Source organism: Macaca mulatta, chromosome 19, assembly GCF_049350105.2.
Source record: "Macaca mulatta isolate MMU2019108-1 chromosome 19, T2T-MMU8v2.0, whole genome shotgun sequence".
Classification (NCBI taxonomy): domain Eukaryota; kingdom Metazoa; phylum Chordata; class Mammalia; order Primates; family Cercopithecidae; genus Macaca; species Macaca mulatta.
In genome coordinates, this window is record NC_133424.1 from 58,695,070 (window position 1) to 58,712,070 (window position 17,001).

Sequence of the window (17,001 nt, forward strand, 5' to 3'; positions counted from 1 at the left end):
GGGTGCATATGTATTTAGGATAGTTAGGCCTTCTTGTTGAATTGAACCCTTTACTATTACGTAATACCCTTCTTTGTCTTTTTTTTTTTTCTTTTAATCTTCATTGGTTTAAAGTCTTTGTCTGAAATTAGGATGGCAACTCCTGCTTTTTTTCTGTTTTCCATGTGCTTGGTAGATTTTCCTCCATCCCTTTATTTTGAGCCTATGGGTGTCATTGCATGTGAGATGGACTGCAAGAGTGGGCCACTCCATACCTATTTAACTCCTTACTTCCTCAGGAGCTGCTCAGGGCCAGGATCAAGTCCTCATGCTCAGCAACCCTGTGCAGGGCTTTCAGCTTCCTCCCCTTCCAGCTGAGGGCCTGCCTCCCTCACTCCACTCTCAGTGCCTTCCTTTCAAAGATCTGCTTGGTGTATGCTGGGCTTCTTGATGGTCAGTCTCTAGGTGGGAGAAGCTCTTCCTGGCTGCATCTGGTTGGCTGTCTCAGCTCCTCTCGCCAGTCAGAACCAATTTTTTTAAAAAACTAAATCATTCAAATTGAATTCTGAGATTTTAAGTCTGAGTTTAAGAAAGAACCTCTATGCACTTGTAAGAAATATATGTTACATATGAGGTTCCAGAAATGTTAAAAATTAATATGTAGAAAAGATACATCATGCAAACACTAGCAAAAGAAAATTACTGTAGTATAAGTGAATAGCAAGGTAGGCTTTAATACAAAAGATAAAGCTAGAGATAAAGCAGGACAAGGAATAATGACACAGGGGTCAATCCAAAAGCAATGTATAATAATTATGAATCTGAATATTCCTAATTACTTAGCTTCAAAAAAGTAACTAAAATAAAAGTGGAAATAAGCAACTTCACAACTATGGTGAAAGACGTTAATACACTTTTTGGGATAGCTTATATAATAAGGAGAACAAAAAATCAGAATGGGCTAAAAATTTGAACAACGCAACTAACACACATAACCAAACATATGTGTATATGTCTATATGTATTTATATGTGTGTATATATTTATATGTGTATGCATATATATGTATATATAGTATAAGACACACACACTATATATATATGTATGTATACACACACACACACAAATATATATATATATATTTTGGGATGGAATTTCATTCTTGTTGCCCAGGCTGGAGTGCAGTGGCATGATCTCAGCTCACTGTAACCTCCACCACCTGGGTTTAAATGATTCTCCTGCCTCAGCCTCCTGAGTAGCTGGGACTACAGGTGTGCACCACTATGCTGGGTCAATTTTTGTATTTTTAGGAGAGACTTGGTTTCACCATGTTGGCCAGGCTGGTCTTGAACTGACCTTAGGTGATCCACCCACCTCAGCCTCCCGAAGTGCTGGAATTACAAGCATGAGCCCCCATGCCCAGCCTATATATATATATCTCAAAATGGTAGAACGTACATGATTTTCAAGTCTATGTAGAAGATTTACGCTAAATTGGTCATATGTTGGCTCATAAGGAAAATCTCAGCTTCCAGAGGATGAACATTATTAAAAATAGGTGTTTGAGCTGGGCACAGTGGCACCTGCCTGTAATGCCAGAAACTTAGGAGGCTAAGGTGGGAGGATCACTTGAGCCAAAGAGTTCAAGTCTAACCTAGACAACATAGTGAGACCTCGTCTCTAAAGAAAATGTTCTCTGGGACTCCCAGTTTCTAGTCAAGCATGTAAGAGGCTTGGAACTCCTCACCACCATCTTAACAGAAAGTAAATACTGAACAAAGTAAAAAATTAACAACTCTTAGATAAGTGGGATCACAGAGCAAACTACTGCCCTAAGATTTGTTGACACAGGCAGGTGGATACAGAGAATCAAAACTACTGCAGTAGAAACCCATCAGCAGAAACGTCTGTGGGAACCAGTACCAGGATAGGAAAACACGAAGTCTAATGAATGAAATCCTGGAGGCTCAGTGTGGACCAATCTGAGAATTAAAAACTCCAGGGTGCCCAGTCTAAGGGGAGCCTCTGCACTTTTCTAAGAGTTTTACCTCCAGGAACCCTATGAGGTTCTCACAGCGAATATGGGAGAAAAACCTCCTTCATGCTCCGGCATGAAGGGGGAAGGGGAAAGTAACCATTGCAAAACACACCAGAGTGTTCTGTTCTTGTTAACAAGCTCTGCCATTAAGAGAAACCATTTTACCAGAGCCTAAATTATTAGGGTTTTATCAGAGCCTAAATGACCTGGAGGAAGAGAGTATCATTATTATACAGGACAGTAAACACCTATTGTTTGCGCTAAAGGGAAACCTTGCCTCTGTCTTCCAAGGAGGTTCACTACACAAACATCCTTGAAAAGAGTATGGAACAAAAGGACAGTCAATGCCTCACTGCCAGGCCAGCAAAATTGCAAGCGATCCATGGAGAATTGTCTCTGACACCAACAAACCCATATTTTTGAAAAGTAAATAAACACATGAGCAAGGTGATACTAGTGGGCAGGAAAACGCTACCTTGCTGCCGTGGTGACTGTGATAGTACCAGGTGTCTGGGAAGACACGCCAGGATCACAGAGTGGGGCCTGGTTTTAGAAGAATGCAAATCTGGTCATGAGTTTCACTGCTCAAAATTATTAAACGACTCCCCACCATTTCTAGGATGAAACCCAGGCTCCCCAGCTCATCCCATAAGGCTCTTCACTACCTGGGCCCGCCTTTCCCTCCAGCACCTTCTCCACCTACACCCACAGTGGTCCTCCGTCATCCAGCTGAACAGCCACTCCTAGAAACACCCAAAACTGGCTTCAGCAACATGACTCACCTACCAGCACCTGCTTGAAGCCCTGCTCCCAATAACTTAGTTGCCTTCAGTGTTTCTCCTTCTCCCCACCTTCCCACCCTGCTTCCAACTTCCCTCACTGATAGAGAATAAAGGACTCACTCTATGCATCCCATAGGACTCATGCTTACCTCTCTCATTATCTTGTTCTGCCATTGGTCACTCTCCTGGGTATTTGCCCAACCCGAATTCTCCCTAAATTATCAAAGATACACATGCAAAGAACAAAACTTCCAGTACGTGGTTTTTAAAAAGTACAAATAAAGTATCCTTCTCCTCCTTTTACCTCACCCCTCACTTGCTCATTGCTGTTAGCAGATTCTGGCTTCAGTATCTTCGAAGTTTCCTATCATACTCTCATAATTCTCTCTCGTGACTTTAGGGACCCAGGTTCACCATTACCAGTTGTGGAATTTTAACATTTACTTAACCTCTCCGAGCTGCAGTTTCTTCTTTAAGCACAATGAAATAATGACTTATAAGCATCCAATAACATAAATGTGTGTGTAAAGATCATGTAAACTGGGGACCCCACACACACCCCTTATCATGCCAAGTGACTCCACCTTGGGAAGTATGTTGGACAGAAAATTTTCAGAATGTAGAAATTTGCATTCTATTATTTTAATTGTCAAAAATAATAATGTTCCTAGCCCAGTTCATACCACCAGGTAATTTCCTCAAACATTACAAAAATACTCTTAAAAAGCTTTTTAGCAGTCTATCCAGGGTTTCTACATGAAATATAGCATCAAGGGCTGGGCACGGTGGCTCAAGCCTGTAATCCCAGCGCTTTGGGAGGCTGAGATGGGCGGATCATGAGGTCAGGGGATGGAGACCATCCTGGCTAACACGGTGAAACCCCGTCTCTACTAAAAAATACACAAAAAAACTAGCCGGGCGAGGTGGCGGGCGCCTGTAGTCACAGCTATTCGGGAGGCTGAGGCAGGAGAATGGCATAAACTCGGGAGGCGGAGCTTGCAGTGAGCTGAGATCCGGCCACTGCACTCCAGCCTGGGCGACAGAACAAGACTCCATCTCAAAAAAAAAAATAAATAAAAAGAAAAGAAATATAGCATCAAAAAGAGTTACTTCTTTGTTAACATTTACTTACTGGTGAGTATGGGTATCTGAAGTAAGAAATATCTGCGTAATATCTGAGTCGAGTTATCTGTTCCTTCTGCAATGAAAAAACAATGCACTGTGATGTAATATAAATATACAAATATGTTATCTATCTATGTTTAAATTATTATATGAAAGAGACTATTTAAATTGGACTTAAGTAGGTAGCACCGCTGGTTGCTGTTAGATATTATTACTGGGACCCATGCTGGGTGAAACCCTCTGGAAAATGGTAGGGAAGATTAGAGATACTGCTCTGTATGTACAAACAAGCCCAGAGAGCTGCTGATATTGGCTAATTGCACTCTGCACCCTCTTGCCTGGACTTCTGTCAATTTAAAAGCTTCCACTGGCTTCTACATGCACATTATAACAGCTTTTGATACAGATAATCTCATTTAGCTTATCACTGTCAAGTCTTCACAGCAAATATTATTATAGCTTAAGTTTATATAATGAAGAACACCTCTACGCTACAAAATCCGAAGAATTTTCGTTTAACTCCTATAAATGCACTGGCTTTGTGAGGTTGCTGGGTGGAAATGCAGGGGTTGACTGTTACATGTTACTGCAGTTGATGTTTGAACAACACAGGCTTGAACTATGCAGGTCCATTTGTATTTTTTTCCACCTCTGCCACCCCTGAGACAGCAAGACCAATCCTTCCTCTTCCTCATCACCCTCTTCGGTGTGAAGGCAAGGATGAAGACCTTTATGATGATCCGCTTCCACTTAATGCATAGTAAATATATTTTCTCTTTCTCAAGATTTTTAATAACATTTTCTTTTCTCTATTTTACTTTATTGTAAGAATGTAGTGTATAATACATAGAATATACGACCTATGTATTAATCTGTTTATGTTATCAGTAAGGCTGCCCATCAACAGTAGGCTATTTGTAGTTACGTTTTTTTGTTTCTTTTTTCTTTTAGACAGAGTCTCACTCTGTCACCTAGGATGGAGTGCAGTGGTGCAATCATAGCTCACTCCAGCCTTGAATTCCTGGGCTCAAGCAATCCACCTGCTTCAGCCTCCCAAAGTGCTGGGACTACAGGTGTGAGCCACCAGGCCCAGCCAGTAGTTACATTTTTGGGGAGTCAAAAATTATATGCAGATTTTCAGCTGCACAGGGGTGTCAGGACCCCTAACCCACACACTGTTCAAGAGCCAACTGTATTATCAGATGGTATCGTTGGCAATAACAATAGCTCACATTTATAAACCCCTTCCCATTTGCCAAGCACTGTAGGTGATGTCTCTGCTCAGACCCCTCCAGTGGCTTCCCTGTGGCTCAGAGAAAATCAAGACTGCGCATGGTGGCCTACTGAGTTGTACAAACAGGCCCTTGGTCTACTCTGACCCATCACCTGCCACTCACATTCCCTCCCTCAGACCCACCACATAGCCTCTGTTATTTGTTGAATGCCCCATGCTGGCCACCCCAACTTGGGCTAGAACCCTAGGGGATTCCTTGAGTAACCTGTGGGCCCACCCCTCACCTCTGTCAGGTCTCTGCTCAGAAGATACCTCATCACAGAGGCCTTCCCTGACCACCCTCACTTAGCATTGTCTACAGCAGGTGTTGGCAGACTTTTTATGTAAAGAGTCAGGCTTTGCAAAACATAAGTTTCTTCTGCAGCTACTCACTTCTGCCGTTGTAGTGCAGAAGCGTGAAGACAATACATGAATGAATGAATGAGTGAATGTGGCTGTGTTCCAGTAAAACCTTATTTATAGATACAGAAATGCTAAGTTCATTTAATATCATATATTTTAAATGTGTCTTGAAATGTTACTCCTCTTTTGATCTTTTTGACCATTGATACAATATAATTATTCTTAGTTTCTGGCAGTTGACCCTCAAGTCATGACATGCTGATACCTGTCCATGTAATTCTCTATCTCCTAAACTCCTTTGTTATTTTTCCATGGCATACATCGCTGGTTGATATCATATCATCTCATATCATATCGTATCATATCATATCTACTTACTCGATGTTTATTTTCTGTGTCTTCTGAACAAAATTAAACCCCTTATTTTGCTCACTGCTATATTCTTTGCAACTAGAACAACACTTGCATAAAATATGTATTCAAAATTATTTCTGAATAAATAAGTCAATACAAAGGTTAGTTTCCACACCCTGATTTTAATTATTTTATTTAAACACATACAGTAAGTTGACTCTTTTCTTTTTTTTTTTTTTTGAGACGGAGTCTCGCTCTGTCGCCCAGGCTGGAGTGCAGTGGCCAGATCTCGGTTCACTACAAGCTCCGCCTCCTGAGTTTACACCATTCTCCTGCCTCAGCCTCCCGAGTAGCTGTGACTACAGGCGCCCGCCACCTCGCCCGGCTAGTTTTTTGTATTTTTTAGTAGAGACGGGGTTTCACCGTGTTAGTCAGGATGGTCTCGATCTCCTGACCTCGTGATCCGCCCGTCTTGGCCTCCCAAAGTGCTGGGATTACAGGCTTGAGCCACCGCGCCCGGCCAAGTTGACTCTTTTCTATGCACAACTTTTTAACACAGGTATAGATTCATGTAATCACAATCATTATCAGGTTACAGAACAGTTCCATCACCCCAAATCCGACCCCAACCCTGGCATTCACTCTTCCGATAGTTTTGCCTTTCCTGAGTGTCACAGGAAAAGCTAAGTGGATTCTTACCTATGTAATTGTTGAGACCATCTTCTTGTATCTGACACGGTGCCTTTGAGATCTCACCAAGTCATGGTGTATGTAAATAGTTCCTTGCCTTTATATTGCTCAAAAGTTTCCATTGTATGTGTGTACCACGGTTTGTCTCCCATTTCCCCTGTTGATAGATATTTGAGTTGTTTCCATTTTTTTGCTATTACAAGTAAAATACTATGAATGCTTGTGCTTTTTTGGTGGGAACATACGTTTTCATTTCTCTGGGATAAATACCCAGGAGTGTGAGTGATGGTTTGTATGGTAAATGTATAATTTTATAAAAACAGCCAAAATGTTTTTCAGAGTGATACATATATATACCATTTTCATTTCTATCAGTAAAATAGGAGAAATTCAGTGTCTTTACTTGCTTGTTAGCACTCGGTATTGCCGGTATTCTCTCTCTCTTTCATATATGTTTGTGTGTAATTTCATAATATCTAAATATGCATACTCCAGTACTTGTTCACCTGCATCCCAGTGGCCCTCCCTCATCCAGTCCAACACAGTCAATCCTTGCAACACCCCAAACAGGCTTCCACACATGACTTACCTACCAGTGAGTGACCCACTCACCAGCTTGAAGCCCTCCTTCCAGTAACTCTTAGTTCCTTTCAGCGTTTCTTCTTCTCCCCACCTTCCCATCTTGCTTCCAGCTTCCCTCACTGACAGAGAATTAAAGATGCACTAGAATTGGTAAAATTTAAATATATATATTAAATAAATAAATCATATAAATACATATTTATATGTATTTATTTATTATATTTATTATATAAAAATATATACGTATTTATTTATTTAATATATATATTTAAATTTTACCAATTCTAGTAGATGGGAGGTAGTATCTCAGTGTGGTTTTAATTTGTAGTTCCAGTATGGCTAATATGTATAAGTAAATAAATATATAAATACGTATTTATATGTAATTATTATATATAAATATATATGTATTTATTTAATATATTATATACATTTAAATTTTACCAATTCTAGTAGATGGGAGGCAGTATCTCACTGTGGTTTTAATTTGTAATTCTAGTATGGCTAATATGTATTTATATGAAGGGGTGACCTGCCCCTCCACACCTGTGGGCGTTTCTCGTTAGGTGGAACGAGAGACTTGAGAAAATAAATGAAACACAGAGACAAAGTACAGAGAAAGAAAAAGTGGGCCCAGGGGACCAGTGCTTAGCATACAGAGGGCCCGTGCTGCACCAGTCTCTGAGTTCCCTCAGTATTTATTGATCATTATCTTGACCATCTCAGAAAAGGAGAAGTGGCAGAATAATAGGATCATAGTAGGGAGAAGGTCAGCAGTAAGACATATGAATAAAGATCTCTGTGACATGAATAAGTTTAAGGAAAAGTGCTGTGCCTTGATATGCATATGCAAACATCTCCATAAACCTTTTTAGTGCATAAAGAGCAGTATTGCCACTAGCACATCCCACCTTCAGCCCTAAGGCAGTTTTCTCCTTTCTCAGTAAATAGAACATAATATCGAGTTTTACACCGAGATGTTCCATTGCCCAGGGACCAGCAGGAGACAGATGCTTTTCTCTATCTCAACTGCCAAGAGGTCTTCTTTCCTCTTATACTAGTCGTCCTCAGCACAGACCCTTCACGGGTGTCAGGCTGGGGGATGATTAGGTCTTTCCCTTCCCACGAAGCCATATTTCAGACTATCACATGGGGAGAAACCTTGGACAATACCTAGCTTACCTAGGCAGAGGTCCCTGGGACCTTCCGCAGTGTATGTGTCCCTGGGTACTTGAGATTAAGAGAATGGTGATGACTTTTCACAAGCGTACTGCCTTCAGGCACTTGTTTAACAAAGCACACCCTGCACAGCCCCAAATCCGTTAAACCTTGAGTCACCACAGCACATGTCTCTTGCAAGGACAGGATTGGGGGTAGGGTCACAGATTAACAGCATCTCAAATATAGAATAAAATGGAGTCTCTTATGTCTACTTCTTTCTGTATAGACACAGTAACAGTCTGATCTCTCTTTCTTTTCCCCACAAGTGGGGTGTTAAAATCTCCCATTATTATTGTGTGGGAGTCTAAGTCTCTCTGTAAGTCTCTAAGGATTTGCTTTATGAATCTGGGTGCTCCTCTATTGGATGCATATATATTTAGGATAGTTAGCTTTTCTTGTTGAATTGATCCCTTTACTGTTATGTAGTAGCCTTCTTTGTCTCTTTTGATCTTTGTTGGTTTAAAGTCTGTTTTATCAGAGACTAGGATTGCAACCCCTGCTTTTTTTTTGCTTTCCATTTGCTTGGTAGATCTTCCTCCATCCCTTTATTTTGAGGCTATGTGTGTCTCTGCACGTGAGATGGGTCTCCTGAATACAGCAAACTGATGGGTCTTGACTCTTTATCCAATTTGCCAGCCTGTGTCTTTTAATTGGACCATTTAGCCCATTTACATTTAAGGTTAATATTGTTATGTGTGAACTTGATCCTGTCATTATGATGTTAGCTGGTTATTTTGCTCGTTAGTTGATGCAGTTTCTTCCTAGCATCGATGGTACATTTACATTTTGGCATGTTTTTGCAATGGCTGGTACCGGTTGTTCCTTTCCATGTTTAGTGCTTCCTTTAGGAGCTCTTGTAGGGCAGGCCTGGTGGTGACAAAATCTCTCAGCGTTTGCTTGTCTGTAAAGGATTTTATTTCTCCTTCACTTATGAAACTTAGTTTGGCTGGATATGAAATTCTGGGTTGAAAATTCTTTTCTTTAAGAATGTTGAATATTGGCCCCCACTCTCTTCTGGCTTGTAGAGTTTCTGCTGAGAGATCTGCTGTTAGTCTGATGGCTTCCCTTTGTGGGTAACCCAACCTTTCTCTCTGGCTGCCCTTAACATTTTTGCCTTCATTTCAACTTGGTGAATCTGACAATTATGTGTCTTGGAGTTGCTCTTCTCGAGGAGTATCTTTGTGGTGTTCTCTGTATTTCCTGAATTTGAATGTCGGTCTGCCTTGCTAGGTTGGGGAAGTTCTCCTGGATAATATCCTGCAGAGTGTTTTCCAACTTGGTTCCATTCTCCCCGTCACTTTCAGGTACACCAATCAGATGTAGATTTGGTCTTTTCACATAATCCCATATTTTTGGAGGCTTTGTTCATTTCCTTTTACTCTTTTTTCTCTAAACTTCTCTTCTCACTTCATTTCATTCATTTGATCTTCAATCTCTGATACTCTTTCTTCCAGTTGATTGAGTTGGTTACTGAAGCTTGTGCATTTGTCACGTAGTTCTCGTGTCATGGTTTTCATCTCTATCAGGTCGTTTATGGACTTCTCTGCATTGGTTATTCTAGTTATCCATTTGTCAAATCTTTTTTCAAGGTTTTTAGTTTCTTTGTGCTGGGTTTGTAGTTCCTCCTTTAGCTCTGAGAAGTTTGATCGACTGAAGCCTTCTTCTCTCAACTCATCAAAGTCATTCTCCGTCCAGCTTTGTTCCGTTGCTGGTGAGGAGCTGCATTCCTTTGGAGGGGGAGAGGCGCTCTGATTTTTTGAATTTTGAGCTTTTCTGCACTGCTTTTTCCCCATCTTTGTGGTTTTATCTACCTTTGGTCTTTGATGATGGTGACGTACAGATGGGGTTTTGGTGTGGATGTCCTTTCTATTTGTTAGTTTTCCTTCTAACAGTCAGGACCCTCAGCTGCAGGTCTGTTGGAGTTTGCTTGAGGTCTACTCCAGTTAGGCTCTCCAGTTAGGCTACTCGGGGGTCAGGGACCCACTTGAGGAGGCAGTCTGTCTGTTCTCAGATCTCAACCTCCATGCTGGAAGAATCACTACCCTCTTCAAAGCTGTCAGACAAGGACATTTACACCTGCGGGGGTTTCTGCTGCATTTTGTTTAGCTATGCCCTGTCCCCAGAGGTGGAGTCTATAGAGGGAGGCAGGCCTCCTTGAGCTGCGGTGGGCTCCACCCAGTTTGAGCTTCCAGGCTGCTTTGTTTAGCACCCCTCCCCCAGCCTCGCTGACACCTTGCAGTTAGATCTCGGATTGCTGTGCTAGCAATGAGGGAGGCTCTGTGGGTGTGGGACCCTCTGAGCCAGGCACAGGATATAATCTCCTGGTGTACCATTTGCTAAGACCCTTGGAAAAGCGCAGTATTAGGGTGGGAGTGACCCGATTTTCCAGGTGTTGTGTGTCACTGTTTCCCTTGGCTAGGAAAAGGAATTCCCTTCCACGTTGCACTTTCCACTTTTCCTGCTTTAGCTCTCACTCGTTGGGCTGCACCCACTGTCCTGCACTGACTGTCTGACACGCCCCAGTGAGATGAACCCAGTACCTCAGTTGGAAATGCAGAAATCACCTGTCTTCTGTGTCGCTCACGCTGGGAGCTGAAGGCTGGAGCTGTTCCTATTCGGCCATCTTGGCACCAACCCTGGCCTTTCTCTTTCAAGCAGTCATGAATTCCTTGGCAGTTGTGAATACCTTGGTTGCTGGCTGAGAGTTATAATGAGCTGTTCACACTAATTAACTTGGTAAACAGGAATGTAGCTCTCATAGGTCTGTTTTCTGTGTAGCTATTTTGTGTAGATGGGGAGGATATGTATTTACAGGTGGAACTTCTGTGTGTGGGCAAGGAGAAGGCATATTGGTAGACAGACAGACACATTCATGCAAACAACTGCAGAATTAGGAGAGGAGAGCTAGTTTATTGCAGGAATCAATCCTGAAGAGCTGGACATCCAATTAAAAGGGAGAGAGGGGGAAGAGACTCTTCTACTAACAGTGCACTTTTATAAAGCCCTAACACCTCTCCTGATCTCTGTCTCACCCTCCCACCCATCTCACTGTGGTATGGGAAGGAAGTCAATGGAAAACACAGGAGCACATTATAATAATAGCCCACATGGTATCCCATCACACAAATAAGAGTGATGGTGACAATAAAATAACGGTAAGAAACACAGAAGGAGCGTTTCCTTGGACAAAGCACTCCAGAAACAACAACAAAAAGGTGCTGCCTTTCCGTCTATTCTGTGAATCCCAGATGTCTGTTCTATCACTGTTCCTTTTTTGTTCTCCCTGGCAGAGTTTCTACAGCCCCTGCTCTTTTTCTAGATTATGCTGCATCTTCACAGTTTCCCCTCAATGACTCTGAAGAATTATAGACAGTGCTGTCTACAGTTATAATAATGGATATGGTGATCCATTTCCAAGACAAAGTACTTCAAACAGGCTGAGGCCCACAAACTATGGAAGGACAGAATATACTAGGCCCGTGCTTTAATAGCTGGTGCATGCTTGTCGGGGCCCCCTTAGTTACCCTCGCCTGAACCAGAGTTTAGCTTAGAATGAAAGTTTACTAGCCAGGAAAATAGCTCACTTTATCTATTCTTATCAGCTTGCCTGACTACCTAGGTCATAAGTCAAATACTTGAAAAGCCCCTGAGCTGACTTTGATTGCAATGCATTATAGGCTGCAACAAAATGCAGCGAGACAATCCTAAAGAAAACACCTAAAAGCCTCAACCCAGCAACCAATAGGTGACGTCTGGGAAGATTGCGACCCCATCATACTCAGCCTATGAGGAACTGGGGGAGAGACTTGTGCACTAGGGGATAAATTGCTTATTGTAACTGTACAAGGTGTGCCTGCCTACCAGACACTCAATTTTGCAAGACCGTCGTTAAAAGTCTTGCTTCCACTGTTTTCTGTGCCTCTGAGTCCATTCTTTGGGCTTGGATGGGTGAGTTTGTTTCTCACAGTGCAGGTCTGGAGGTGGACTGAGATGGGGATAGAGGGACCGCTTTGAAACTTCAGGGTGGATGAATATGGGGAGCTTAGAGGCAGCTGGTGTTTGGTGAGTAGTATGCTGTCAGATAAGTAAGAGCCAAGGAATCTCTTCCAAGTGGCTTTGCGTGGGCAGAGTTCAAAGAATGACACTGACTCACAGCTTTGAAAGGTTCTAGGGAAGACTTTATCCTGAGGTTTCGAGAGGTCTGAGAAGGTAGCAGCCACTTGGAACAGATCCAGGAACATCTTACTAAGCTGTTGATGCATTTTTTTCCTTATGCTTTCTGCGACTTCATACCCCACCCTTTCCAAGAGGACACTGCTTCCTCCCACCTCCCTAAATGTGGGTAAGTTCACAGCCTACATAAGTCCTTGTGTAAAGTCACTGACCCATTTCCACTGCTGCTGTCCCATCAGCTGCTCTGAAGCTCCATGGTACCCAGAATCTTCGGTAAGGCAACGCTAGCCGCAGGTGGAGCTAATGCCTACTGTTATCTCTAATGTACCTCTGAACCTCATACTTAATTCTCTTTTCCCTATTTAATTCTTGGTTTCCCACCTCATAATCACGCGTGTCCTCTCTGACTGCATTGCAATCTCTGTCCCCGCTTGTAAATTCCAGAAGCTTAACCCTTCCCAGAGCCCTCCCTGCATTTCCTCACCTGCCAAGCCCAGTCCCCAGAACCTGCACACAGAGTCAGTCCCAAATTCCACTGTCAGTTGTTACAGCGACCAAAGAAACTCAGAGACAGCATCTTGTGCTCCATGATCATGATCTGGTGACCCCAGAATCACTGTCATTCTCCTTCTGCTCTCAGCCGATCTTTATTTTTGAACTCCTGGGCTCAGACTCAGAAGGGACTGCAGGTGAGAATGGGTGTGGTGAGTGGAGGGAGAAGAGAGGAGGGAGGATTATAGCACTGTGGATAGGGTTGGGAGCTCTCAGAGGCCCCCTGCCAGCTCATCAGCTCTGACTCTTCCAGATAATGAACTGTGGTTGTGCCAGTTGACACTCAGGAGTGGAGACCAGATCTGCAATCTCTTGGGACTGTGATGAGGGGATCATCCTGCCCTCGAACCACACCCAGCTCTGTAGCCCAGGCACTGCTGCCTGGAGTTCCTGGGCTTTCAGCGCCAGGAAATCATGAGGTTCAGTGTCCCAGGCAGGAGGATCGACTACACCAGGAGTGTGCTCAAGTAAGGGCAGCCCAGGCAGTGGACTGTTTTGTTGTTTATATTCCATCAAGATGAGCAATGCCTGCTGTGTTCATTAACTTCTTATTGGGCAACCATCACTCTCTCTCTCTCTCTTTCCTCTCTCTTCTCTCTCTCTCTCTCTCTCTCTTTCTGTCTCTCTGTCTCCCCCTCTCTCCCTCTCTCCCTCCTCCCCCTCTCCCTCTCTCCCTCTGTCTTCCATCCCCCTCTGCTCTCGTCCCCTCTCCCCTCCCTGTCTTTTCCCTCCTCTCCTTCTTTCTCTTACTTTCTCTCTCAAGTTGAAGGAAGAGTAGCTCAATCATCTTCCAGAATTGCTTTTTACCCCCCGTCACCTGGCCCCACAGCCCCCAACCACCGCATGCCCACTTAGCTATTCCTTCCCTTCCCCTCTACCCTCACCCCTGGCAACCACCAGTCTGCTTTCTGTCTCTTTGGATTTACCTATCTGGGACATTTCTTAAAAATGGAATCACACCATATGTGACCTTTTGTGTCACTTTTTTTTTTTTTTTTTTTTACTTAATGTTTTCAAGGCATATCCCCGTTTTAGAATTTATTAGTAGTCATTTAGAATTTATTAGTAGTCATTCCTTTTTATAACGAAATAATATTCAGTTGTATCCACATATCAGCATTCATTTATCCATTCATCTGTTGATGGACACTTGGGCTGTTTCCACCATTTGGCTATTGTGAATAGTGCTGTTACGAACATACGTATACATGTATTTGCTTGAGAACCTGTTTTCAGTTATCTTGGGGTGTAGCCTTAGGAGTGGAATGGCTAGGCCACAGGTAATTCTGTTTAACTTTTGGAAGAATTGGCAAACTGTTTTCCACAGAGGTTGCATCAATTACACTCCCACCAGCAGCGTATGAGGGCTCACATTTCTCCGCAGATTCTCCAGCCTTTGTTATTTTCTATTTTTCTGTTTATTACAGTTATCTGGGTGGGTGTGTATGATATCCTGTGTAGTTTTAATTTGCATTTCCTTAGTAAATAACAACCCTGAGCGTCTTTTCCATGTCCTTATTGGCCATTTGTATTCCTTTTTGAGAAAAGGTTTATTCAGATTTTTCCATGTTTAAATTGGGTTATTTATTTTATTATTATTTAGTTGTAAGAGTTTTAAAAGATATTCTGGATACTCATCCCTTATCATATATATAATTTGCAAATACTTTCCTCATTATGTGCATTGTCTTCAATTCCTTGATGCTATTGCTTGTAGTGCATAGGTTTTTAATTTTTGATGAAGTCTATTCTTTCTTTTGTCTCTTGTGCTTTTGGTGTAATATCTAAGAAAATGTTACCTGACTCGAGGTCATTAAGACTTACTTCTACGTTTTCTGCTAGGAATCTTTTTAAGAAGTTGATGAAGAATAATTGTGTATATTTATGGGGTAAAATATGATGATTTAATATATGTTTACCTTGTTAAATGATTAAATCAAGTTAATTACCATATCTACCACCTCATATACCTTTTTGTCACTGGAATGTTTAAAATATACTCTTCAGCAGTTTTGAAATATACAACGCACCATTTGTTTTTTTAAGAGGCAGGGTCTTATTCTGATGCCCAATCTGGAGTGCAGTGGTGTGATCACAGCTCACTGCACCCTCCACCTCTGAGGCTCGAATGATCCTCCCACCTCAGCTCCCACGTAGCTGAGACCACAGGCACGCACCACCACACCATGCTAATTTTGTTTTTCATGGAGACGATGTCTCACTGTGTTGTTCAGGCTGGTCTCCAACTTGTGGGCTTAAGCAACCCTGCTCCTTGGCCTCCCAAAGTGCTGGGATTGCAGGTGTGAGGCATCACGTCCACCCTACAATACACTATTATTAATTATAGTCACCGTGCTCTGCAGTAGATCTCTAAAACCTATTTTTCCTGTCTAACTGTAACTTTATATCCTTTGCATATCTCCCTGTTCCCATCTGCCCACACCCATCCTCTGGTAACTGCCATCCTCTCTAATTCTATGAGTTCAACTCTTTTAGATTCTACATACAAGTGAGATGGTGTGGTATTTGTCTTTCTGTGGCTTGCTTATTTTACATTTCTGCTAAGAGTTGTATATGTTTTGCTCTTGTCTTTAGGTCTATGATACATTTTGAGTTAATCCCTGTATATGCTGTGAGGAAGAGATTCTCTCTCTGCCCACTCTTTTGTGTATGAATATACAGTTTTCCCAGCACCATTTGTTGAAAAATCATTTGTTCCCTAACTTCATCATCCTAGCACTTTCGTTGAAATTTGATTTCAACAAATCTAAGGGTTTATTTTCTGACTGTTAGTTTGATTCATTGATCTCTATGTCTATCCTGTATGTCAGCTCCTACGCTGTCACTGTAGCTTTGTGGTAAGCTTTGAAATCATGAGGTATCAGTTCTACAATTTTGTTCTTTTTCAAGATCGTTTTAGCTATTTTGGGTCCCTTACGTTTCAATATGAATTTTAGGATCAACTGATTAATTTCTTCAAAGAAGGCTGGGTGCTGTGGCTCACGCCTGTAATCCCAGCACTTTTGGGAGGCCAAGGCAGGTGGATCGCTTGAGCTCAGGAGTTAGACACCAGCCTGGGCCATATGGTGAGACTCCGTCTCTACCAAAAAATACAAAAAATTAGCAGGCGTGGTGGTGTGCATCTGTAGTCCCAGCTACTTGGGAGGCTGAGGTGGGAGGATCACTTAAGCCTGGGAGGTGGAGGTTGCAGTGAGTCATGATCGTGCCACTGCACTCCATCCTGGGTGACAGAGTGATACTTCATCTCACAAAAGTTCTTTGATATGGATTGCATTGATTCTATAGGTCAATTTGGGAGTTTTCGCATCTGAACAATATTAAGTCTTCCAATTTGTGATCATGGATGTATTTCCATTTATTTATATATTCTTAATTCTTTTCAACAATGTTTTGTTATTTTAGTGCACAAATCTTGCACCTCTTCTGTTCAATTTATTCATAAGTATTTTATTCTCTTTGGTAGTATTGTATGTGGAATTATTTTCTTAATTTCATATTTAGATGGTTTTTTACTAGTCTATACAATTGCTTTTTATATGTTGATCTCTTGTATCTTACAACCCTGTTGAATTTTTCTATTAGTCTTTAGGTCTTAGTAGCTTCCTTAGGGTTTTTTTTTATTTTTTTCTTTTTTGAAACAGAATCTCACTCTATCACACAGGCTGGCGTGCAGCGGCATGATCATAGCTCAATGCAGCTTTGTACTCCTGGGCTCAAGTGATCCTCCTGCCTCAGCTTCCTGAGCAGTTAGAATTATAGGCGTGTGCCACTATCCCTGGCTACTTTTTTATGCTTTTATTTTTATAAAGACGGGATCTCGCTATGTTGACCAAGCTGGTTTCAAACTT

The 17,001-nt window shown here is 42.1% G+C and overlaps 1 long non-coding RNA gene across 4 annotated transcripts in view; it reads left to right on the forward strand.

Moving 5' to 3' along the window:
* The window catches only part of LOC144337202 (uncharacterized), a 74,553-nt gene that overhangs the window by 42,570 nt on the left and 14,982 nt on the right, over positions 1-17,001 (forward strand). Inside the window, exon 1 of one of the 4 annotated variants that reach the window (XR_013409942.1) lies at positions 12,761-12,853. The exons of the other annotated variants lie outside the window; for them this stretch is intronic. This is a non-coding gene — a long non-coding RNA (uncharacterized LOC144337202). Of the gene's footprint in view, positions 1-12,760; positions 12,854-17,001 lie in introns of those variants that run through there. 4 annotated transcript variants of the gene reach the window in all.